At 38.5% G+C, this 24168-nt stretch overlaps 1 protein-coding gene and 1 long non-coding RNA gene across 5 annotated transcripts in view; one reads left to right on the forward strand and one right to left on the reverse strand.

Annotated features, from left to right (window-relative positions):
- The window catches only part of LOC147651303 (uncharacterized), a 142697-nt gene extending 132340 nt beyond the window's left edge, over positions 1–10357 (forward strand). Inside the window, exons 7-10 of the mRNA XM_086843544.1 lie at positions 4520–4701; positions 5593–5763; positions 7298–7360; positions 8813–10357. The gene's annotated coding sequence lies outside the window, so the exon portion shown is untranslated. The remainder of the gene's footprint in view (positions 1–4519; positions 4702–5592; positions 5764–7297; positions 7361–8812) is intronic.
- A 9007-nt stretch (positions 10358–19364) lies between these two features.
- Positions 19365–24168, reverse strand: part of LOC111933488 (uncharacterized) — a 28714-nt gene continuing 23910 nt past the window's right edge. For 2 of the 4 annotated variants that reach the window (XR_015274370.1, XR_015274373.1), the window contains 3 exons: positions 23901–24116; positions 22268–22418; positions 19365–20750 (listed from right to left, as the gene is read on the reverse strand). This is a non-coding gene — a long non-coding RNA (uncharacterized LOC111933488). Of the gene's footprint in view, positions 20751–21840; positions 22419–23900; positions 24117–24168 lie in introns of those variants that run through there. The other 2 variants (XR_015274371.1, XR_015274374.1) reach the window with 1 other exon arrangement.

Below are 24168 nucleotides of genomic sequence, written 5' to 3' on the forward strand. Positions count from 1 at the left end.
CAGTCTTCTAAAATAAATCCAGTGTTCCTTGGAAAGGTGTGACACTGCAGGAAGACTGAAAGCAGAGAAGGGAAAGCAGAGAAGGCTGCACATCTGCATTCTGCACATTTAGTTCTAATGTACGCTTTTGCCTTTATCTTTTTTGTTGTTGTTTTTCAGGCCAGCTGCAAAAGTTTTGCAAAAGACTTCCACTTCTAAAGCTAACTTAAAAGTCAGGGTACAGTGGTGGTGCGTCTTATCTATGGATTTTTTTTTCTATTTTGTTTTTCTGAGATCAGCTGCTGAGGAAATAAAACCCCATGCAATTTCCAGCAATGAAAAGTGAAGCAGTTCTTTTGCTTAAAAAAAAACCCCAACAACCTCATTTTCATATTTCCATATTTAATTTTTGCACTTGCATGTACATTTCTGTTATCTTCCAGCCACATGTTGCTATTTGTCTCTGTAGTGAAGGATTTTTTTTCCTTTTTTTTTTTTTTTAGACTGTGGGCTATGTGAAGCCTGACTTGAATGTAAAAGATCCAAAGGGAAAGAATCTTCCAGTCCTCACTGAATTAAAGAGAGCATGCCACAGGTTTTGTGGGAGTGCTCCACACTCAGCAGCACCTTGGGTGGCACATGGAGCAGGCAAGGAGCACCATGCACCTGCAGACCAATGTCTCGTGGCCCTTGCAAAGTCCCACAGCAGATCTACAGGAGGGAGGCTGAAAAAAATTAGCAGCTGCTCGTTTTTCCAAAAATCAGCCAGCTCTGGCCAACTAAACGTGGTTTAACAATCAGCTGGGAACTGCAGCTTCCACAGAGTGCAACTACCTAAACTTGGGCAGAAGGAGAGCTCTGAGATTTGTGAGACCATCCCAGGCAATTTTGCCGCATTTAGGCTGCTGTTTATGTTAGTCACCCCCCAGATACCTGCCTTTCCATGAAATTCAGGCTTATAAGATATTTGGGTGCTTTTGAAAAGGTTACATGCAATCAAAAGCAGGCAGCCAAGGCTCCTGCACTCAGCCAGAGCTAGTGAGACAGCTCAGCCTTATGATACTTCTTAACCCAGCAGCAGCAGTGCTTGGACAGACATCATTTCTGTTGTGCTTGTTGGCAGACAAGATTTCAGACAGACTCTGGTTATGATTTAGTTTTGGTCTACATGTTCAGTACTCAGTCAAAATTCTTGTGCAGCCAACACAGAGACTGCCTTCAATAGGAAAGAGAGTAAACGCAGTGTTTTCAATTTGAGCAATATTTTAGTTGTTGTTTTGTCAGTGGACCACAGGCACTCATGAACTGCTCCAATTTGGCCCCAGACTGCAGAAAGCTCTGGTTTGTCCACATAAAGTGTATTTAATGAACTAGTACTGCAAGTTGGCAGAAGGGACTTAACCTCCAATTCCTGTGTGTCATTGTTGCTGCTGATGCCACTTGGGACTGCCAAACCCACCAGTGTTCCTGCTCTCTGACAGGCAAGCCCTGCACCTGCAGCAGGAAAAAAATGTTCAACACCAGGGTTTTTCCAGCCCTGATGACAAAGCTGGAACTAAAAAACACAACAGTGCATATAGTGTATCACCTGGTATTGATCTCATTTCCTTCTCATTCTTAGCTTTCTGTATCTTCTTTTTTACAAGCCTCTCCTCCATGGCACCCAGGTGCCAGCTGCAGTTCCCAAAGCCTGGGAAGAGACTATTGATAATGTAGGAAGACTGTGGTATCTTGTAAGGGGAATTGACAGGTTTTGAACTTAAAGAGGTTACAAGTAAGTGTGTAAGTAAAACTCTGGAAAACATTTGAAAATTAAGACAATGTAATGGGCTTTCATGCAGTTTCTTAGACTTCCAAATGTACCTGCAACAAATATTGAATTATCACTATAAGGATTATACATTGTAAAGACACTAGATTACAATTTCTAATGTAAGAGGGGAAAAAAGCATGGGTTTCTTTTTTCTTCTGGGGGGAAAGTGTGTGTCATTTTGCAGTTTAAAGGTTTAACTAGACTATTCCCATGAATATCTTGAAATTCAGCCGAAGACATTCTGGTATTACACACTTTTCTCCTGAATCTCTCCATGTTCTATGGCAAATGTAGCATTTTGCTTCTGGAGCAGTTAACAAAAAAGGTCTTAGTTAAGAGAAGCTTTCCTCTTGGAAAAGATAATCTGCCTTCAAAGTTATAAATTAAACAACTGAGTGGTCTAATTGATTGAACATTTACAAATTATAATTGAATTTGTGCCAAACTATGTGAAAAAGATTTATGTTCCGCTTCCCATACTGTTTATCCCTCATTTTTTTTGTGTGTGTGTGCATGTGTGAACTGAATCTTTGGGAACTCCTTTCACTTGATGCATCATTGAGGTGGTTAAACACATTGCATTATGGCAGTCTGTCACATCAGTGTTTCAAACTGAAATACTGGACTTGACACATCCCTGGAAAAGGAAGTCAGAGCATCCAAAATCCAGAGTTATGTTTCTTTTGAAACTTGAGATTCTAAAGACAGAATTTTCTCTTAACTCCAACTGCAGTGGAAAAAAAAAAAAAAGGAAGGAAAAAAAAAAAGGTTCAAGTAATTGTAAGGCAGCTTTTTTTAAGCACTAAAAAAATTTTCATGAAAAGAATTGTGTCTTGATTGTCCTGCTTGTGAGTGGAGACAGCCAACTCTCTGTAAATATCCATTTTTATTTTGGTGCAGTAATTATGGAACAATAAAGGGGACAGAATCTGAGTCTCAAGCAAACAAAATACAACACATTTCCATATTTCTATGCAATATTTCTTGAATATGAGGAGTCCAAAAGCATGTGAACTCTTATCTGAGCCCTTGATGATGGTGGAAATTTAGCCAATGAACATTCTTGAGAGAATGTTTCTTTCAACAAGATATGATAATACTAAGATGATAATACTCAGATGAAGAGCTGTAGTAGTTTTGAGGCTGTAGCTTGTGTTTCCAAAGGAAGAATTGCAAGTCCACTGAAATGGAAAGCTTAACTTCTGGAGCTGTAGAGAATATGCTCCAAAACAATGGCAACATCAACAAAGGTAGTATTTTTTTCTTTTTAAATCTTGGTTTGCTATGTATAAACCCCAAAATAATTACAAAATCTTTTACCACATTCTTCAGCTTAACCTATTCCCATGCTGTAACCTGCCACATTGCCCAGACAAGTTCATACACAAGACTGGAAGTGATCACCTTTTACTCTAACTAGAGAGTATCAAAATTTCTTTTTGGTGATTTCATTACATAAGAAAAAATAAAAAAAAATTAAAAAATCCTCAAGATTATTCAACCACGTTTCAATATTGTAATACAAAGTGATAGAAATAGGACCAGGATATTTTAGTTTTCTAACTTTAATCAGCATACAATAATGTGCACGAGTAATTAGTATGGAAACTAGAGTAAGAAGGATTGCCAGATTTGAAGGAAAATTACTGCCTTCTGGACAATGTTGCCAGTTTAAAATTATATGCAAATCTCAATTATTTAGTAATTTTCTGTTACAGTGGAGGATACACAATATATTAAGTCTAACAATAAAAAGATGAGGTGTATAACCCTTAAGATCAGAGACCGCTTGAAAATGTTCCCCATTATCACAAACATGCATTGCATGTATTGTTTCTATTATTTTAAATTTCTAAAGCTTTTTTTAAATGGAATTCATGACTTTTAAGCACTTTGGGGTTAACACTAACATTTGTTGAAATTCCTGAAATATTCTACTTTTTGGCATTCAGTGGATTATAGAGAATGTCTGTAACTTGAATACCCCATGGCATCTAGGATCCAAATTGCATGATATTCTCCCCTTCCTTCCATCTCAGAATCATCTGTAAATGACTCTTCCTTTCCATCAACAGTTTTCTTGTGATAAAGTCCTGCCTCTTACAACGCCCACCTCAGAGCTCCTGAGTTTATAATATGCTTTCAAAGCCTCATGGGATTCTCTAACATTTACACAGCTGTGGCAAACACTTCAAAATTAACCACCTGACCTTCCCTAAAATGCTCAAAGAGCTCAAATTCCTTATTGCACACAAAAGAATCAAACACATTTGGAGGCCCTAGGGCCATGATGTTTTTTTAGCTATCAGGCATAAAAACTCCTCCATCCACTTTTTCAAAGGACTCTGTTTCACCAGAGTGCCTTTTTTATCTGCTCTCCACATTCTACCCTATCTTCTGTCTTCACAAAGAAGCCATCTCTACCATGGGGGCAATAAATTACCATTGAGGAAAGAATGGTCACTTTTATCCAGAAGCAAAAGAGGTGCTAAATCTATACAAAATTCACCACTGAGACCTATTTAGTCTTAGACTTTGCAGAGAGCAGACTACAGTCTTTACTGAGCTCCCATGAAGGTGCTCATACCTCTTGTGTCCTGCTAACTTCAGTCTGATTTCAAACTCACTGTTGGATAAGGCCTAAACTTTTACAATAACTTTTTCCTATTTTGATTTATAGTTAATTATAACTGTGAATATCTTCCTTTACTTTCTATCTCATCTCAGGGTTCATTTTGCATGAATGAAAGTCCCGAGAAAAAAGCAGTTTTACCACAGAAATATACTCCCAAGATGGTTGTTGAACTGAAGATCAGGACAAACACTCTTGGCACTCACTGAGGAGCAGCTCTAGGGCTGCTCTGGGTACACTCCTCTCCCAAGAAGAAGAGAAGCTGGTGGGCACTCAGGTTAGATCTTCGTCACCTTAGACATGTTCCATGTAGGTTAAAATACAGCAAATTGATACAGTGGGGCTTTGTCCCTTAGCAGGGATGCAGTCATTGTCCAGCTTGCATCATCTCAGTAAAACAGCATTGGTTTCTTTGCCAAATTGCCTGATAAGGCCACAGCAGGCTCTGGATTTACCCATTACTTCAGGGTTTAATGACCTTAAGCACAACACTGAATTACACCTCCAATTGCTATTTCCATCTGATTAACACTGAAAAATGCAGAAGGCTGGGTACGTACATACAACACTGGTAAATGGACTAATGCATTGAGCCAAAACATGCAGCATTTAATCCTCATTCAACACTTAATTCACGATTATTTACTGAGGCTTTCAGAAAAGCATGTGATGCTGCAAAATACAGAACTGAAAAGTTGGTCTGCTTAAAAAAAAATTAATAAATGTTTAAGCACTTGGCAATAAACTTTCAGGAAATCTGCCACTGGAGGGATTTCATGTAGCCACTGCTCCCACTACCCATACCAAAGTTCACCAAAGTCATAATTTTGCAAATAACTGCTTAGGAATAGGAGATACAAATTCAAAGCTTTGCTCTTGGCCGTAATCTAAAGCAAAATAAATGTAAAATTCACAGAGATAATTTTGTAAAAGAATTGTCAGTTTTACCTTGTGGCATAACTGCCAGCAGTTCATCCAAATGCTCATCAGCCAGTCTAGAAGTTTATCTAAAGTGGGCATCACAGTCATTAAGAAACTCGGTGAAAGGTAGGTTATGGATGTAGAACAATACTACCATTTTAAAATTACTAAAATAGAGCTTTGAGTTATAATAAGAACCAGAGCTAAAAGTCGAATGCCAGCTTTTTTTTTTTTTGTTTTGTTATAGGCTTTCATGTTGACCTCTGCTCTACACAAACTTAAATCTGTTTTACATCAGAAGCTGTAGGGACGGAAGAGTACATGGGAAAAGAACATGTCTGAGAGTTTAGAGAGGACCAGCTAAATTTTTTGAGCTCCAGTGGGATTGGTGACATAACTAAAAAGCAACAAACAGCAGGTGAGAGGGAGGATTTAAATATAAATAAGGACACTTTGAAGCCATAAGTTTTTATTGATCACATTCACATTTACAAATCAAAGTCTCAGCTCTTAGAAAAATATTTAACTAAGAAAGAATCCAAAAGTCATAAAATACAAAGCAGGGAAAGAAAAAATATTAGAGAGAAGTAAAGCATGGAATTATGTTGATAAATATTCCCCAGACTAAAAAAAATCAACTAAATACCCTATTTTCTTTAATTAAAAATCACTGAATTATTTAAGGATATCTGCCTGGATTAATTATTGAAGACACATCAAGATCTGCCTAGTGGTGTGATTACTGGTTTATATGGTTATTAAGATCTGCCCATTTGGACCTGAATTCAACCTCCAATTAAGAAAGTTATTAGAAATTCAATCCCACAAACAACTTAGCACATCCACACTCCATACTTTAAAATGGTTAAATACTTTAATTCACATAATTCATCCCTTAATAAAAAAAAACAGAGCTTATTTTTTTTTCCCCACTGATCAACATATACAAAGAAACAATGTCCATTTTATGGCCATGGTTTAGCAGACAGCATTTGCCATCCCACTAAAGGCGCTGCTCACACTCTATCTGTGGGATCAGAGTTCAAATAGCAGCACATTCAATCTGGAAAAAAGTGGTGGTTACAATAGCATAGTAATAACAGTTGCAGATAACAATCTGAAAAGCTGAGACCACTGAAACACGATGGTTTGCAGTTAGAAAGTATTTGTGTGTTTTACCAGAATGTAGCCCAGTACGCTGCCGACTGGGAGAAATAAAAAGCTGGTGGGAAGACACAAAATTAGATCAGAGCTCCCTCAAATGAAAAGAAATCCAGTCTTGCTGAACTGAAATGTGATCATCCGGATAGCATTTCTATCGGCTCATTCATTTCAAACTCCGTTTAATGCTGTATTAGAAATTTAATTTTAACAAATGCTCTTGCATAGGTGCAACTTGGCTGTCAGAGCAGGCCCATGGGTAGGTCTGAACAGCCCTTCCTCCACAGAGAACCCATAACCACACTTTGAGAACACAGACACAGATCCCCTCTACCAGGTGAAGGCAGCCAGCTGAGTCACTGAATATCATAAAATATGATATTCATATTCTTCTTGCTTCTGCAAGATGTGCTCAGCCCTGTTGGCCTTAACTGTGACCACGGGAATGCCTGGGAAGTAATACAAGCAAGGAACAAATATTTAGCAATACTTAGCCAGAAAAATTTGCCAGCCTCCAAAAATTTGCAGCTTAGAGGCTTCCCTCTAGCAGACCTTGCTGGACTTCTCTTTAACAAACTTCTCCAGTTGCCTCCTGACCTGCCCCATAAAGGATCAATAATCACAGCATGCAGACTTGCTCTGTGCAGAACCATTGTGGTTCCTTTTGAGGCTGTGTCTTATTTAATCCCCACTCTTCTGGTATCAGAAAAAATAATGGGCACTTGCTCATCTCCATGGCAGTCATGATCAGTCCCCTTTTTCTTATCTTCTCTGCATTACCTTTTTGGCAGGCTGAAGAATATGACACATGTGGATGTTCCTCCTGCAAAGGATGTGAAGTCAGGAATCCAGAGGTCTGCTCCATGGAGAATGTACACATACCTTCACCTTGTATTTAATGATTTGCCTCGTATGAGCTGAATTATTTTCCAAATATTTCTGGTTTTCCCTAGAGGAAAGAGTCTTGATGGCAGTTCTAATCTAAGACCTAATTTAGATACCAGGCTGGTGTTTTGAAGGAGGCAGAGTTAGATCAAATTGCACTAAATTTATCAGGTGAAGATCTAAGTGTTTCTGTTTAGTGAGATGAAGAAATTTGTGGCATTAATGTTTGCTATTTGACAGTGGTTTCTTTTCATTACATGAAATGAGAAAACGGAGCCAGTTCATTATGAAGATAGTGAAAGTTTTAATAAGCCCAATACAGGCTGAATCCTACAAGTGCATGTGGGGAAAGTAATGTATAAAAATGCAACATCAAAGAAAGATGAGCAGGGAATGGAGAGCAGAGAAACATGTAATGAGCCAAGTCAGACTGAAGTCTAAGATAATTGCTTAAAGATTGCAGCACTTGAGAAATGCTATCCTACAGCAGGAGTAGAAAATGGGTTGAAATGAATGGGACCCAGTCAATCTGTAACCACATCATAAGGGCCAATATAATTTCCCCCATTTTTTCTACACCCCCAGGTGTAGAAGCTGAGGCTCTGAATAGAGCTAGCAGTCAGGGTCTCACCTCCTCGATCTGGGATCAGACCTGACCCAACATTTTCTTTGCCCAAAAACCTCTTCTAAATATTTCTTGTATTAACTCTGTGGCTAGAGAGAACTTAAAAATGTGTCAGTGTGAAATAATTAACTATCCTAATTGCAAAGATTGGGGCTTGTGGCCCAGTGTAAATTCTTGCTGTTTGTACAGTGTTAAATAAGCCAGTCGATCAATGGGGCTCTGATGATTTATTAACATCATACTGCCAATGAGAACACATGCTGGAACTTAGGATGGCTCAACCTTAATTATAAAATACTGAAGGCAATCTCAAATATTTCAAGGACTTATAAAACTGGTTGCATATTTGTCATATATTAACACAGAAAGCAAAATATAGCTGAATAATAAGGAATGCATCTTTCACCTGTTCAAAGTACTGCCAAAAACAGTAATAGCAAATTGTATTTTATCATGTTTTCTTGCAATTCCACAAAAATGGCTTGATATCCCAGTGTATTAAGCAATTCCTATGTTGTGTACTAAGTACCTCTGTCTTTTCAAAAAGAGAAAAAAAACAAACTAAATTGATTTTAATTTGGATAATAATATTTTATTTTTTAATTTCAATGAAAACAATCCATCTGGCCTGAAATTCTCACTGAAAAAATTTGAGCATTATTAAAACAGCTGAAACAAAACACTGCATGTTTTTGTTTTCATGTTTTTGCTTTCTCACTAAACATTCACAACACCAAACTGACCTAGCTAAGATCATTATTTCTAAAATTTTATTCTTTATTTATGCCTCATTTAGGGTGACAGTGCACCTACCTAGGAGAGATTTATTTAGCAACTGTCTGCTATCCCAAGAGAAGATGCTGTTCTCCTTCACCTTTCTAAGTACACACATCAGCAGCATTTCAGTGGAAACTGATCCATAAACAATTACCAGGCACTAAAAATCATATGGGAAACCAAGCAGAGCTTATATTAAGAAGACTTGATTATGTGCACTGCCATAAGTTTTTTGGATTTTTTTACGGTTCAGATTAGCATTTTTAAAATATATGTATATAGTACAGAGAATTGTAGGAGGATCCTGGAGATGCAGTAACAATTAAAATATTATTACACTTTGGACTTGCTTGAGCTTTCATCGAGGTGAATGCTGTTTGATAAAGATGGTTAAGTGTTATCTTCCCCATTTCACTTTAAGACCATGAGCCACAGATAGACTGAACAATTTCTGAAACCATCAGAAAGATCTTTCTACACTGAAAATAAAGCTCAGCTGAGCCTTAAGGCCACATCCACACTGGCAAACAGTGAAGACCAGAGGAAAATTTTTAGAACAAAACAGTTGACAGTAAGGACCATAAAGGTACATTGCAAGAAATTTTAATTAATTAATTTCTTTTTACTTTGGACTATCTTTTGTTTGACCCCACAGACCAAGTACCTATTTCTCTCTGGAGTGCATCAGATGTAGTTGGTTCACTTTGATTCGAAACAAATTCCAGTTCATGCACTTGAGACAGTTCCTCAACACGAGCAAAACCATAAATGATGGAAATGATCGCAAGACCTACTTTAGAAGTTCCTATCTGATCCAAGCTAAAATTGAAAGGTAGACTCAGCCTTTTCAACGCCAGCTGGATAGAACCTGACTCAAAGCAGTGTGAAGCCAGCAGTGAGGTGAGGATAAGGAGCATTTGCAGAAGCTCCAGTGGAAACACATTTTGGGGCACCAGGAGGCAATGTTTTGTTACCCCTTGGCTATTTCTGCACAGATATGTTCTGCAGCTCTTGGGTTTGCATTCTTGCTGAAAACACACAGAACTTGCTTCATACCACGCGTCACATTGTGCGTGAAAGCTACCCACATGACAGGCAGTCTTCCAGAGATAACAGTAATCTTCAGGTGATGCCAACAATTTTTACTGACTGACTGTGTGCAATGCTCTGCTGAGCCCAGCCACTCAACACAGTCTGCTGAGCAACAAGAAAAAGTCTCCAGCTTTGCTATGCTCTGTCAGCTTTCCTTACTGCTTCCAGAAATTAGTTCTGGGGACTTTGCTGATACATTTACTTGAAAAGACAATGAACTCTTCAGCTCCCTGATACACATATTAGATTATAATCACATATCATGTTCCATGAGAGTCCACACACATCTCAAGCACCAGGGAGTTTTCCATGCTTCCAGAATACAGAATTCTATGAAGGCAGCAATGTGTAGACTTCCCAAGTCAGCTTCAGTGGATTTTCATGCCTGTGTAATGAAAATGAGCAGTGAGATATTGCTTGTCATCAGAGACCTGCTGTATCTGTGATGCAAATAATAATAATTGTTGGATAATTGCTCCTTTGTTAGTTTTGTTTTGAATAGATAGGCAAGGAGAAAAGAAATTTAAAGGCAGAGAAAGAAGGGTCGAAACATACCAGAAAAATTCAAGAAAAAATCCTGGAAGAATATAGCTTTTATATAGAAGATTTGAGGGAGTAGCTTAATTTGTTTACACTCATTTAGCTTGAGGGTTTGTCCATAATGTGAACACAGCATGATCCTGCTGAGGATTTTGGACCCAGCTCATTTTCAAGTGTAATGTAGACCATGAGATCTCTGGCCCTGAGCACTGTCCCAGTATCCTAGAATTCCTGGAAAAATTCTGAGTGGTCTGCAGAGATTTTCATGTGGACACAAGGTTTTTTATATGGAGATCCATTCCAAAGCAGATTAAAGTACGTACTTATTATATAGACATAGCTTTTAAAGCTTTTTTTAAAAAATCAAATACAGAAGTATCATTTAAAAGTTGAAGAGGATTTAGTACCAAATCTTTAGTCCCTTATGCAACCAATTGCTACCTTGTACTTCATAAAATATAGTAGAGCCGTTGAACTGCAGGCACTATAACTTGTACTTTGAATCTACCTAAATGTAAAAAGTAATAAATTACAGTGAGTGATCCTAGCTTTTTAACTGGCACTCCAAGTCCATTTGCCTTTCTAATGCATTTAGAAAGAGATAAATGCCAAACACTTAAGCTGCACATAAGCTTCTTGCTCCTTTATATTATTTCCTATAAATAAAAATATAAATGCTTGCGGTCGTGCAATTTGGTCTTCGAGCACATGGTACTATAAATCTGGTCATGATACATTTCCCCTGAAAATAAATATGATCATTTCTTCTGAGATGCAGGACAAAAAGGTTCTTTCTTAAGGAAATAAACACCTAATAATTCAAATGGCCACTTAGCCCAGAAAGTAGTGACATTGCTCCTGGGCATGGGTACTCACTGGATACATGGTCCCCATGCCAGGCAAAAAGCAACCTCTCCTCAAAAGGAATTTTCTGGGACAGAACTGTGCTATTGTCAGCCCTTTTCTCTCATACGAGAAAGATTTTTTTACAAACAGGATTAAATAGATGTTATATAAAGGAATGTCTGTATTCAGTGTCAGGTACTTACTCTACTTTGAACTCATGTTCTCTGCTTCACAATTGAAACTATTCTTTCCCTTTAACTGAAGTTGCCAAAATACAGTCTTCATCAACATTGATTCAACACATCATCATCTAAAACAAGGTGATAAAGCTGGTATTTATATCTGTCAGGGGACTGATTACAGATGATGGCAACAACTATCTCAAAAGGTATAATTCTCTGCCACAGTGTACATCAGTATTTTTCTTAATTATTTTTGACATTTTACCTATTACTCCAAGGACTTTCTCAGAGGGCGGAAATAAAGGGGAAAAATGGGTTTTGTGCCACAGATGAAGAAATACATCTTCTGTAAGTAATTCCCAGAAGAAATCTTGGAAATCTTATGGGGTCAGGAAAGAGGCAAGAAAGTAGCATTTGTTACCCTTGCTGAATTGGTCGTCTAAACTTACAGTAACACTAAAGCTGAGTGAGTGACTTATCTGCCACCCCTTAGGGAGGGAGAAAAGTGAGGCTAAAGAAGTATGGGGGGGAAGCACACTGTGAAAATATCATCTAAAATACTGCCTAAAAATCCTGATCTTTCTGACACTTAACTTCTATTTCCCTTATAGCAGATGTGGATATAACTTCTGTTTTTAGTGATCACACATAGCAAAAATGAAGAGCTGTACAGCTGAGGTTATTGCAAGAATAAAAGTTCACCAAGTTTAGGACAAGCAAATTTTGTCTGAGTGTCTCAGAGAAAAACATCCAGCTGAAGAGCGGTACAGATGCAAGAGAAATAGACAATGATCACCATCTACAGGGAATATTAAGGTAGAATGACTGACAGGAAACACACAAAACCAAAAGAAATCTTGAGAAAAGCACGTGAAAAAGCTTGTTACAAGTCACTGCTTTTGACGTGAGTTTGATGCAGGATGGACAACAGTGCTACAAAAAGCAACTTGTCATTTATCTCTAGAAAAATTTCAAGCACCGTTGGCTGCTCAGTTTAATGACACCATTATTAAACTCAAGATAGATAAAACAGGCTTTAATAGACATGAACTTTCTGGTTATATCTAAAAAGCCTATGAACACTGCAGCCATTCCAGAGTAATACACAACTCAACACTTGGTTTCCAGCCTTGGAGCTAGTTTCTGTACAGAGTCTTCTCTCATCCTCTGAATCTCTCAGTATCCCATGCTGATGACCCACCAGCGTGAGCATGGTTAGCAAAACATGAGTTTTACATAGCTATTTAGCCTATTTTGTCTTGTATTACACAAATACAAATAAAACTAACAGAATGCCATGGAAGCTCCTACGTGTGGAAATGAATTTTTAGGTATGATAGGGTTTGTAACATTAAAGGGCCACTTAAGACATGCCAGAACTATGTGAATTATTCTGTATTTAACAGAAGGAAACATCTGTCTTTCAGACATTTGCTAGTTGTGTTAAGGTGGTTTGTCCTTAATTTACGCTCCATCAGAAATGAAAACGCCTTTTTTCCTCTACATCTAGTGTTGGCTGCATGGTGGCCTGCCTGTAAGAAGGCATTTACTGCCTACCTCTCAGAGATAGTAGAGGAAGGGTGAGTGATTTTCATGCTCTGGCACTCATTGTAGGCTGTTTAATTTGTCAGGACTACTAGGCCATGGTTTTGTGCTTTGACAGGTTTTTGTTATTCCTGCTAATCCCATTTCTGTTGTGTAATGTGCGTGGCAGCATCTGGTGACAACAGAATAGAACACCTAATTGTGAATGAATACAGAGAGCCCTGTTCTGCCACATTGCCTGTTGCACTATTTTTGCATTTTTATGGCTGAGGGTGGGCTTCCAGGAGCTGCAAAACAGACAGCCCATCGTTGTAATCAAATTTGCCATTTGCATGTGTGTGTTCTTAGCAGCCTTCCTGTTTCTACAGCCCCCAGGATTCCCTGAGTTTGGTTTTCTGGCTCCCTCTTCTGAATGGAGAGGATGATCTTAAGTATTTATTAAACAAATTCTCTTTGACTATTAAGTCAGAATGTGAAACTGATTTGGGTGCCACTAAAAGGGCAGCATGGGAGGAGAGCCAATGCAGAACCTGCACAGCTGTCACTGCCTTCACCCCTTGTATGGCTTAATTCACATGCTGGACACAAGGACCCAGTCTGTCCTGGTGCCTGGGGTTAATATTCTCCAGCTGCAGGACCCAGCATTTGCTTTTGTTGTGTTTCAGATGTTTCCTCTCTGCCCATCTCTCCAGCCTCTCAAGCCCCCTCTGAAGGGCTGCACAGCCCTCTGGGGTAGTAGCCATTCCTCCAAGCTTTGCGTCAGCAGCAAACTTGCTGAGGTGGCATCTGGCCCTTCATCCAAGCCTTTGATGGATAAGTTAAACAGTTGTGGGGCCGGTATTGAACCTTGGGGGACACCACTATTGAAGGTATCCAACCAGACCCTGTGGCAGTGATTAAAATCCTCTGGGATCTGCCAGTCAGCCAGGCCTCAATCCACCTCAGTGTCCACTCATCCAGTCCACACTTCCACTGAGTTTGCCTACAATGGCATTGTCAGAGACAGCATCTAAAGCCCTGCTGAATTCAAGGTAGACAACATTCTCTACTCTCCCCTTATTCACCCCAGAAATTGTTCCAACATAGAAAGCAGTCAGGTTGGAGGAGCAGCATTTACCTTCAGAGAATCTATGCTGACTATTCCTGATCATCTTCTTGTCATCCATGTGGATAGAGATGGCCTCCAGAATGAGACACCCCAGAAACTTTACAGGGATTAATGTGAAGGTGACTGGCCAGTGATTCCCTGTGTCACCCTACCCTTGCCCCTTCTTCCCCCCTTTTTGAGATCCAAGGTGACATTTGTTTTCTTCCAGCCCTCAGGCACCTCTCCTGACTGCCATGACCTTTCAGAGATGCTCGTGGGTGGCCTCACTATGCATGGGTACAGCCTGTCAAGGCCCATGGGCTTTTGGATCTCAAGTCTGCCTAGATGTTCTCTAACCCAATCCTTCTAGACCAAATAACTCACATATTTTCATCTTAGATTCTTCTCAACCACAAGCATTAGTATTGCAAAACAAGACTGACAAAATTCACTTCCCACATCAATCTTGCAGGAACTTTCAAAAGATTAATTAAAACAAAGCTCTAAAAACCAAGAGATCTGAAGTATATGAATCACAACATCAAAAAGAAAAACTTTAAGGAGAGTGTTCAGAATTTTAAATTAAAGTGCAAGCTTCAATTTTCTCCTGGTACCACTTGGTACAATTTTCCTCACAGTAAACAACACAGTTCTGTATTTACCACAACAATATGGAATCAAAACACAAAATCTGTTGGATGCAGAAACCAAGATCTAAACCAAGATCTAAAGCTGGTATAAAATGTAACATGTTACTAATAAATTTTTCTAACTCCTCTGTACTATAGGATTTTGAATTTACTAAGTTTTAAAAAGGTGGTCAAGCAATAAATTAAATATGAAAGCATGAGGCAGCATAAAACCCACACATGAAAATAAGACCATGTCTTATGCTTCTTCTTATCAGCTACTGTTCAATTCTAAACTGAGTTCTAAGAAGCATAAGATAGTGTGAAAGCAAAAAATATTTATGTATGCTATGCATACAGAATAGACAACCAAGGGAGAAATGTTCCTCCTTATCAAAGACTTGTATTAGATGTATCCTTCTTCTAAGCATCTGTGGACAAGTTCCCCAGAAAAGATGCCTTTCATCAACTATGGGAGCTGTTATTCGTTATCATCATCTGTTTATAATCAATGAGAACAGTTGGATGCTCAGCAGTCTTGAAAATTGAACCAATTACTTAGGTCAGTAGTTTTTAACCTTTTTCTATTTGTGGACTCTTAAGCATTTTCCAGTGGATGTGAGGCACTGTTAGAAATTTTGCTCATGTAGATAGCTGTCACTTTCTTTGGCACTTACAACAAACTGTCTAGAATTTATCCCTTCCCTTTCATCTCCTTATGAATATATCCTCGGACTTTGAGCTCAAAAAAACCCCAAACCACATTAGCTAAGTATATACATTTTTGGTTAATTAAAAAAAAAGCAACTTGAATCCACGTGTTTTAAGCACCTTGACAAACTATGCAAGAAACTTTCTCAGTGTGAATCTGTTATTTTGATAAGAACCCAGGGAAGGTGCTGTTCTGCAGACATTATTCTCCACTGGAACAAGCAGCTGCTGCTCAGCCTCAGCCCTATGAAATGCTCCCTTGCCCTGGCTGCCAGGCACTGGTCTCCACCACGTGCCAGCACGTGTTTATTTTCTGATCAGTGAGCTGTGCTGTGAGACCAAGAGTGATCAGTTTGGGACAAGCATCTTTAACTCAGAACTGCTACCAAAAGTACCAAAAGTGATGCAGTAACCCCCTACTTTGTGCTATAACCCTCAAAGAACTTGTGAACATAGTTTTGAACAGAGTGAGGGAGAAGAGCAGGCACAAGCATGAGCACCCTAATTCGACCATAGCAGCACTAATTAAAATGTCCCAGATTTGACTCTACATTCCCTAGCATGCATTATAGCCAAGCAGAAAGACCTGAGGCTGCCTTGGGAAGGAGCTCTGACTGAGATGTAACCACAGGTAGCTTCTGGGGTCCCATCTGAAGGTGCTTCCACCACGTCTGGTGAGCAGTCACAGCACAAGCTGCTTCTGGCACACACACCACTTGTGAATATTGTTCTACCCACATGTCACTGTGTCAAAGGAGAGTCACTACAGAAAATCCAACCAAATCTAACAATCACACACTGAGAAGAGGTCTCTTTGTAAAATATTTCTGATGTCATTTTGCTTTTTATTCTAATTATTATAGTTACTGGGATACACAGCAATTACATATATTTAATCTGATCTCCATTAGATTACTGTTCTGCAGATAAATGTGTACAGCCAGTGAGGAAAACATAGAAATAGCCACATTAAACAGAAAAGGCTCCTAAGGCTCCAAAGCAGCTCAACCTCTACCCTCAGTTTAGGCGATGAAACAGTGTACCCAGGCCAGCCCTCTGGAGTCTTTGGTAATGCCTGATGAAAACGCTTTGGGAAATGCTCTGAACCAACTGACAAAATACTTAAAATAAGTAACTGCTGAAAAGTTGCCTAAAATAAAGTTTGGGAGGAGGCAAAACCCTCCCTGGTTTTAATGAAAAAAACCTTTAGTCCTGACTACTGTATTTAAATTAAATCTATTTGCTTTTTGCACAGTTCGAATAGATGCTTTTTAATTATTGCTAATTGTTTAAGATATTGTTGTATCCCCCTGAAGATTTAAACTGAATAAATTTAATTCCTTTAAAATATCCTTCAGCTACAGGCAATAAAGTAAGAAGCCCCATAGGTATGGCAGTAAAAATAACCATAAAGGCATAAGCATTTAAATGAGGAGAGCATGGAATACTTCCCACTAGACCAAAAAAAAAAAAAAACAACCAACAAAACCACCCCCTCCCAAAAAAAAAAGTGAGAGAGAGTAAAGAAAAGAAAAGAAAAGAAAGAAAGAAAGAGAAAGAAAGAAAGAAGGGGCAGGGGGGGAGAGAGCTATGTGTTTTGGAGACACAAGAAGCAAACCATGAAACACACAGTTGAAACATTTAGGATGACTGTGAAAAAGGTCTATGTTCACTTGTTAAGGAATGCGCTAAGGCAGACTAAAGCATATGAATGGCCCTTTCACAGGTCACAGATTCTATTCAGCTCTTGGACATTGTTATTATCCGACAGAAATAGATGGGCCTAATTAATATTCTGGACATACCTGAGAGAACATTCTTAAGGAAATCATCCTATGGTGGTTTGAGTTCTGTTTTGGGGTTTTGTTTTTTGTTGGGTTTTCTTGGGTGCTCTATGCTTTTTGGTTTTGTTTTTAACAAACAGGAAATGTTACAAGTAGCATCTGGTTAAAAGACTGTGAGCATCATTTTGGTGTTGAAAGTTTAATAAAGAACCTACTTCTGAATATACTTGTTTATGCAAAGATTTGGATTTTTTTTAATTTTATTTTAGTAAACAATTTTGTCATGTAGATTAAAGCTGAACTGCACAGTCATTTTGAAAGCAATTATATTCTTGGCACTTTTCTGAACATAATATAACAATTACCACAGCAACTGCATTTTATCAGAGCATTCCAACCATGCAGCAGGTTAATATCAGTTTTCAGCAACTTCAGATAATATTTCTAAGATGCTAATATTAGGCAGTTTCAAATGAGCAAACAGCTTCTAATATAAACTGAGATCTGGTCTTTTAAGATAATGTGGTTATATAGGCCTCGATCTCATATGTAGTAGGACAAATGTCCCCCTTATAAAATACTGTGAAACTTGATGGGAGTCTGTGCAAACAAACCAAAATGCAGTTTCATGGCAGGAAACCTAGACTGATTGAAAGGTCAGCTTTCCAAAGAGAGAACATGCTGCACTGCTGGGTTGGGATCTCAGTGTGCCCACTGCCTGATGTGGGACAAGCTGCCCCCTTGAACAGCTTCCCCACTTACCTCATAACCCTTGCAAGAATCTGCTACTCACTGAGTGGCCTAAAATATCCACTGCCCTAAAATGATTTTGTTATTATTCCAATCTACATCAAATTTTAAAGAGATGTGGTTTGGTTTCAGCTATTTGAGTCTTGCTGAAAATCTCCTGAAAGAATAACCCCATTTTTTGTGTCCTGGTTCCCCTCACTGCTGACCCTGGTGACAGTTTTGCTGTTGGCTTCACAGAGAGCAGAAGTAGGCCCCAAAAATGTATAATCCTCCAAAGTCATCCAAGCTGTATCACTGCATTTTGAATTCAGGACGCTGCTTTGATACAGTGACTTGTTCTCATCTTAAATGTCTGGATGGCATACAAATATAGATAAAAGTAGATACTAATTATCACATCTATTCTCAAGGAATGCATGGAGGGAGGCAATAAAGAGATGGGGAAGTTTGTGGGTTACTCCCACACATAAATCCTCTATGTGTCAATGGGTGAATAGACACTACTTTAGTCTATTGTGCAAAGCTGTTTTAAACAACAATAAGCTGAAACAGAGAAGAAACTATATTAGAAAGGCAAATATCAAAATGCATCACTAAAATGCCTGCAGGTAATCAAGTAATTCTGTTCTGTAGTACATCCAGAAACAGGAGTCAAGTTTTTTGCACTCAAACCTTAATATGGCATATGTGGAAAAAAAATCCCATTGAAATAAATAGACCTATTCATTTCAGAGACAGTGAAAAAGAGACAAACTTTCTTTGTCTTGCCACTTTAGAGCCTCTTGATAGCATTTTCCTTTTTTATTGTCTTTTAGATATAGATGCCCCTCTGCTTAAGTATCACCAAAGCTACTAGTAACAAATACCTAAATATATAACAGATGCATAAGTGCATCTTGGGATAAATACATTATGGACAATTAACTGTCATCATACCCTTCAATTACATTTTCACCCGCTCCTGTAGTGTACACTTGTGGCTTGTTAGTACTGCAATAAGTGCTGGAAAGCAACTCTAAGGTTCAAAGGTAGCGCCGCTAAAATCTGTTTTCCTCTTTTTTCTTAAATGTGTATTATATAAATGTGAAAACAGAGAAACAAATACAAGAAAAAAAGAACAGTACCTTTTAGTGTTCTGGCTGACACTGTTGATTTAGTGAAGATTTTTCACTTTCCTGTTACATCATACAGGAAATTCTATTTGCACAGAATATTGGGCCTGATTCTGAATTCAGAGTAATGTAGAAATCTAGTAATCTCTGTAGTAATCTCTGAATAATGTAGAAATTAACCCAGAGAAAAATAAATCAAAATTCATCTTAGCACCATTTGCATCATTCTTTTAAATGCCACTTTATCATCTGTGAGGGAATAATATAAGGACCACAAACACAATTTGAGAATATTTTTGTAATGCACATTGTTTTTAGTAAAATCTAAAAGAACTTGTTAAAGGCATAACTAAAACTAATACGTAGCTATGTTACATTATAATTGAGTCTGCAAGTTTACAAAATGGATATTTGTATAAGTTAAAGTAGCTATCGGATATCCTTGCTACAACCATACTTATTATTAGATCCATAATAGCTCCTGGAAAGATTATTTCTTATTAAACATGTAAGTGGCATAACTCAGTAATCTTTGCGTGATGACAGTGATAGATTGCCTGTAAAGAAAAACATTAAACAAAAATATGCTGTTCAAATGGTCTTATAATTGTAGCTGAAGACAAATCCAACACAGAAATACCTCTCTCAGTTCACATTCCAATGTCATTACCACATTTCTGTGGCTTCTATATTTGTTTATGTATTAGTCTTAAATAGTCAACATTAGAATTTTTTATTCTGATCCTGTGCTTTTCCAACCTTATTTATTATCTTCCTCTATTAACATCTTTGGACTACTGCACCACTTGTTTAGGGAGAGAACATGGAAATCCAGAGGCTTTCCTGAGCTTCAGGATGAATATGATGAGGTGATTTTTGGAAAGGTGGCATTGGCTGCTCCACTGATCTCCATGCATTGCCTGGTCAGCTTGCAAGGAATCCCCCCAAAATGTCACATGCTGGAGTGCAGGTGGCCCAGTGCAGGATCAGACTGCCTGGAGCACCCAGCTGGGACAGGCTGGGACACCTGAGACCCCATCTCACACACACTGCTGCAGCCCTTCTGGATAATGCATCCAGCAAGTCCCAGCCATGGTCCCCTGAGCAAAGCTACTCCCACAGAATTACCCCACGGACCAGGAGAAGGAAATAAAATTCTTTGTGGTTCAAGGTTTTCTGTGTAGGTGGGACATAACTGTTTATACCTCTGGTGCTGATTCAAGAAAAAATAGGATGTTAGGACTTGCCAGGTACATTGTCACTGCTTTACATCTGCCCTTGATGCACATAAGGTAAATCAGCTGAGAAAAGCTAACCTTGTCCCCATTGAGTCAGGTACAGTGAGATATTTACCAATAAATTTCAGCAGAAGTTCTTAATACTTTCCTTTTTCCTTTTGGCAATAGTAAGCATTTTTTTCAAGTCTTCACATAGCTTTTTCTCAGATCATTTGTATATGTAAAAGTCAATAACTTTTACTGTATAATGAACAGTAGTGCCAGATGACACTTTTTGGCAGCTTCCTTTAATTGTGTTTCTTCTTTCCTTGTCTTTTAAAACCTCTGTGAAGGTGAGCTGAAGGATACGACACCCAGGTATTCACAGAGAGCATTCAAGAGCTGCATTTTGTTCTATCCCCTGTGACTTAGCTGAGAGACACTGAGAGGCTGGAAGTTGGCCTGCAGAATTAATGAAGAATATTGCAGGTGTTTATTTATAGGCAAGAATCAAATATGCCCAGTTTGACCAACAGTGACTCGGGGACTATCAAACAGCAACATTTTAACATGTCAAGCAGCCCTTTGAAGGGCTCACCACACGATAACAGTGACTGACCAGTCAGAATAAGCTGTGGTGAGTTATATCATTTTACTTTGCTAAATCCAGGGTCTCAAAAAAGTTTAATCACAATTGTATGACACAGAAACAATGCTTTGCAATGACTGTAACCTAATTTGCCTTTTTGAAACCACATATGAACAAAATATCATTAAGTTGCCCCTAGAAAGAGCAAGAGAAGAGACATAAACTCAAATATTTGAAAACTGTAAGTGTTAGCTATGGGGAAAAAGCTTAGCAGAAAAAGGAGAGGAAATACTTGTTAAGTTGTGAAAAACCTTTCTGATACATGCTATGTGCAAATCCTCTGATGTTTGGGTGCTTCATTGCATGTTTGAAAAATCTAGAGATGATCAAACAGCAAAAAAATGCATTCCAAAGAATAATCCTGCATGATTCAGGAACTGCACAGGATGATCTAATAGGACACTCATTTCTAGCAATTTTTTCTTTAGAAGTATTACTACTTTTTCTACAAAGCTGACACCATTAAAAACAATAATAAAAACCTGTCTGTCCTGTGTAATGTTTGTTGTGTTTCTTTTTTTTTTAATATTTATAATAAGGAACTTAATCAAAAAGCATCCTTAGGATTTTAACTTCTTAAATGATTATAGGAAACACCCTAATTTCTATTGTCAAAGCATTTTCATTGACTAGCCAGGGAAAAATTAGTATCAGTAGCATTTACATTGTTCTATAAATGGCCCGAGCAAAATCTCATAACAAATCCACAGTGTAGTCGGAACTCATCTGTTCTTTGCACTTCCTACTTTGCAGATGAGACAGTCTCAAAAGACTGGGTCGGCTGAAGACTGGTTGGACAACTCTATAAGTGAAGTCTCAAGACTCTTGTCATTCTAGCTGTCTAAATTACTTAAACAGGACTCAGAGGGATTTAAAGGGGAGAAACGACATGACAAACAATTATATTCTAACACACTATTTATAACAATGCCCTTTCAGATTATTGTTCCACTCAGACTGACACATTACTGTAATCCCAGGGATGAATCAAGGGACTTAGAGTTAGATCGTGCACAGCTTGTAGGCATAAAAAAAATACGAATAAAGAACTGACATTCAGGAAATATAGAGCGACTCAAGGATAAATTCTGCTGGGATGAGCTTAATTTATCAATGTCAATAACAACGGTGAACACATCGCAAGAATACATGCATATTAATTGAAAATAACTCAGATTAAATCACTGCAGTTTGACATTTTGAGATAGGCACTTTATCTTTTCAAGAAAGAGAGCACTATAAAATCTTTAATCTGAAAACACATCTTAATTGCGTGTTATCACCTCCTAATTGCTTCTATATTATATTAAACATTTTGCTAATTACTAGCCTGATCATGGTGTAAATAGCTTGAGGCTAGAGCTCATAACCAGCTGAAGACAACTGGGCACAATGAGGGCCACAAAGAAGTTTATCACTTCGGTGTATTATCGCGGACTTCAGTCATTATCAGTGTCTATCACTCTTTATCTCTGCTTCCCCTGTGAGATAAAGAAGAGAGACAATAATGTAGATCAGAGGTTGGGTTGTATTTCAGTTAATCCATCTATTTCTATCTCTAGATTTCTAATATTCCCTGGGGACACAAGTTGTCTGCCTACTGCTGTCACTAATCTACTGCTGAAGACTGAGGCCAGAATGCGATTTGCTCTGCCACGAGCCTGGGTAATGGAGGTGCTCCCGGACAGCTGGAGGAGCACGCTGCACCCCAAACCAGAGGACATGGATGAAATACGTTGCTGTGAGCAATCTACCCACTCAGCTTCAGACACCAGGTAATGCACGGATGATACATAGGGAGAATCTGAGGCAGCAGCCTGTGAATTCATCAGGAAGGAAAATTATTTATGTATAGGCAATGAAAATGCTCATACAAAACTGCCAGGTGACCCAGCAATGCAGGCAGTCACTGGGGCAGCAACATAATCATTTAGGTACAGCACTTGTTTAAACAATTACTGTTACATGAAATGAACTGACCAAAACATAATTGTTAGGAGTTTTATTTTGAAAGGAAAAAACACCTGTCCAACATCACATTCAAAAATAAGAGGCTTTTGGGATTCCAAACTTCAAGGTAAAACACATCTTTGTGAAAAATTATTTGTACTTCCCAAAGAAACCAACCTTAAGTAGGAATAAATCATCACAATGGTAAACAGCTTTTCTCACCGTCCCCTTGGCAGAACATAATTCTAGCCAGTGCAAAGAGGATGTGATGAAGTGCAGCCTGTGAATTTTACTCTCTGTGTTTAAAATTAGATTTTGACTACATGTACTTTGTCAGGGCCTGCTGCAAGATATCAGAGGCCCAGGTTCATCTCTATTAATAAAAACTTACTTTTTTGTCTGTGGCTGCAACAAAGACTTTATGCCTTGGGCTTCATTTGTTAGATGGATAAACCTCACAACTTTTACTGAGTAGGAAGTTTACAAGTCAGGCAGGAAGAAAGCAAACTGCAAATGAGGGAATACGAAATATGGATGAATTTGGCTTGAGTAAAAAAGCAAAACAGTCTCAGTTCCAAACTGTCTTTTATTGGATGACCATATTTAATGAAATTGTACATAATTAGTTAATCAGAAAGTAATGTTTAAATCTGAAGAAATCTTCTATCCTCCCCACAGAAAGGGAAGCTTCATTGGTGGGATAAGTAATGCTTTCCCCAGTGAGACAAGAGGTGCTGTCTCTGCTTCACCCTTTACCTTCCAGATTCCCCTGCTCACACCTCTGGACTCAGCTATGGGGCTGGGCTTTTTTTTCCCACACCAAGGACAAGATCACTCTCTCTTTACCTAGGTTTCTATTTTTCAGAAGCAACATAAAATGAATTAGAGAAGCGCATGGTGTACCTGTCCCTGGCTAAGGGGTTGGAACTAGATGATCTTTAAGATTCTCTCTAACCTAAACTATTTATGGTTCTGTGAAATAGGAAGTGCTAACAGCAGCCCTTTGCACTAACCTGTGTCCCCCTGGTACTTGCTGCAGGTGCTGCCCATTTCCTAGGGTCTGTCCCTCTCCTCCCCTGTGCCTCCTGCATCTCCTTGTCTGTCCCATCTCTGCATCACTCTCCTGCAGCAGCACGATGGATCACTTCAGTGACTTGAGCTTCAGCATGACATTGACAGGGATCCAGGGCTCTGAAAGACTTTATGTCAAAGCTTGAGAAACTGGGCTCCTTGTTAAAAAAAAAAAAGAAGAATGAAATACAGCACAGCTATCCTGAAGGA

This window comes from Cyanistes caeruleus, chromosome 10 (genome assembly GCF_971803275.1).
Source record: "Cyanistes caeruleus chromosome 10, bCyaCae1.hap1.1, whole genome shotgun sequence".
Classification (NCBI taxonomy): domain Eukaryota; kingdom Metazoa; phylum Chordata; class Aves; order Passeriformes; family Paridae; genus Cyanistes; species Cyanistes caeruleus.